This window comes from Crotalus tigris, unplaced genomic scaffold, assembly GCF_016545835.1.
Source record: "Crotalus tigris isolate CLP2741 ecotype Arizona unplaced genomic scaffold, ASM1654583v1 scf7180000023639.2272817, whole genome shotgun sequence".
Lineage (NCBI taxonomy): Eukaryota > Metazoa > Chordata > Lepidosauria > Squamata > Viperidae > Crotalus > Crotalus tigris.
In genome coordinates, this window is record NW_024100096.1 from 476,337 (window position 1) to 479,270 (window position 2,934).

The following is a 2,934-nucleotide window of genomic DNA, read 5'->3' on the forward strand; positions in this document are numbered from 1 at the left end:
TTTTTGGCATGGTTCTGAACTTTCTTAAATTAATAAATGGAATCCTGAATATGAAAAACTCTCCCCCATCCCCCAGTTTTTTGTTCAGTTTGGTTTTGAATTCCTTCTTTTTGGAGGTTGGGAGATGATCCCAACACTTGTATAAGAATCTTTCTTGGACTTTGGAAACCAGTAAATCTTGATGTACTTTAGATCTTGCCCAGGAAGGAAGACTGCAGCCAACAAAAGAATTTTTTTTTAAAAAAAAAAAAGCAAAAAACCTCAATGCACAAGGGGACATGTACATTTCAGGTTTAAGAAATGCTAAAATGCTTACTAATGTGGTGCACTACAAATTTTCTGTGCAAAACCCATTTCATCAATAGCCCAAGGAGAGAAAGACTTATATGTAGGAGCAGAGGATGATAATCCCCTCTTAGTAGCTCTCATCTGCCTATCTTTGGAGTGCATCCTTGGGCAGTTTTAAGTAGAACAATGATTTGAGATCAGTGCATTCTGCCTTTGACAGAACACGGTTTATTGCTGTTCTATTTGTTTCTTTCCAACAATGGTGCAGAAAGTAGCTCTTCTAATCAAAGCAATGGAGAATACAGCTTAGAAAATTATCAAAATATTGGGAATAGAAGTCTCTTTTGTAAGATACTTAAGGGAGTAATAGAAATGTATTAAGATCTCTTCAGAAAAAGTTTTATTGAGGCACTAGGACAAATAACATAAAACTTCATTACGAAAAATGTCCCCAAAAGGGGCAAAAAGGATCATCCTGACACTCTAACTGGCAACACAAAAGTTCCATATTAACCTTTTAAACAAACATGTCCTAGTGATGTTTCATTTGTTCCATCACCAACCTGCTGGTAGGGCCAGTTTATGTTTATCTTTATATGAATTGTTTTAAAGTAATATTCTCTTGAGACAATATTTATCATATGAATGAACCACAATACCCGTTATGAAAACATGAGAATAGCCCCATTCAAACAGGCTGAGGCAACAGTGGCTTACCAGATGCATGGAGTAAACCCACAAATAGGACATCAAAGCAGCTCTGATATTGTTGCATCAATATTTCTATTATAGAGAGTTGGGATGCCCTCCATGCTTGGAGTCATCAACTCAGTCATTGATAAAATTCTCTTGGAACTTATTTTTTGAATCTAAACCAGTGACCAACACAACATCTTTTAGCACTATGTGTCACGTTGATTATCTGCCAAATGAAAAAAAATATTTCCTCTTAGTATTAAATCTTCTACTAGTTAATTTCATTGGGTGACCTCTTGATCTACCATGTTTCCCCGAAAGTATGATCTACCCCAAAAATAAGCCCTAGCTTGATTTTTGGGGGTGGGCCTAATATAACCCTAGTTCTGGGGCAAGGCACATGCCTAAAAATCAAGCTAGGGCGGGGGTGGGGGTTGGTGGAACTGCCCCACGCACCCCACACCTGCTTACCGTTGCAGCCAGGCCTCCTATGAATTGACACCTGCCTTGCCTTGCTGGCCCACTTCTGGGGCATCCTGACAGAAGGCCTCTGACAGCAGAATGCAGGCCGGGAGGTACTGTGTGCATCAATCTGAAGTTCCATTCTTGACACAGAAGAAGTGGGCCAGCTGGGCGGGGCTGTCGGTGCCGCTGCCGCAAGATGAGACCATGGAAAAGACACCTCCCCGAAAATAAGACCTGATGCCTTTTTCGTGGAAACAAGGTGTTATAAGGAGAGATGGAGAAAGCTACCACTTTCTTTAGTATGCATACTTATTAATTCAGCTTACTTGCTAAACAACTTTTCTCTAAGCTGAATAAACTCAACAGTAGCAGTCTGTCCTCCAATCCTATCAATTTCCCTGTTTTGCCTTAGCTTCCAATTGGTTGGATCTATCTCTTCTGTAACCCAAAATGCTGCCCTGTGGACTCATTCCTGTCCTTTCTGTAGCTTGTATCTAGAAAACTTTCACCATTCCTAATAAATATTCCCATTTTTGCTCAGATTTCTATCATTATCATATGGACACTAGTACATAATTCCTTTCCTACAGGTCCTTCTGCTAGCCCATCTATTACTCCCTTGGTCCAGTATTACTTTCCTGCCATGCAGTGATCATTACGGATAGATTTGCCACTCTCCCAAAACTTTACTCTTTATCCTTAAAGGATGAGTATTCCCAAACCAGATGAATATTCATATAGGAAATACTAGCTGAGACCTCGGATTGACTTTCCCACCAAGCTCAGTATAAAAGCTGCTTTGCAACCTTTTTATTGTTAAGTACCAGAGGCCTATAGAACCTCGTCCTGGTATCACCATTTCACCCAAGCATTGACAACCCTGTTCTCCCATGCCTGACTTTTCTGATAAGTGGAAAAGCCAGCATTTTTTAAAATACTAGTTGGGAAATCCTGGACTTAATATCAATGGTGCCAATGTGCACCACAGCTGTCCTCCCCCAGTACACTACTCTGCATACCTATCTAGATGGCTTGTGATGTCCATAATCTTTGCACCAAACAAGCATGCTGCCATAAACTCTAATTACCTGTCCAAACCAATTTTTTTAGTGATCAAATCTCTCACTACAAAAAGCCACCCCAAGAAGAGAATTCTTGGTAGACAAGGATATTGGAACATCCTAGTGGATGAACGTGGGATGAAGCAGAAGAAAGTTTACCTGTTGCTTCACACAGTCTTTCCATGCTAGTGACTTAGGGTAGAGAGATCATTTGAAAGAGAACTATACCTATGTCCCAAAATAGCCCAACTGACAGGTCAATGGAGCAGAGAAACACTGCAGGAGGAAGCAGAATCCTTGCTGGTGCCAGCTACTAAGGAAATTTGAAAGGAGGTTAAAACCTCCAGATGTCAGGACTAAGAATGACAGTGGAGTTAGTTAAGAGTAGTTTCCTTTATTGTTTTTTACATTATAGACAGAATCT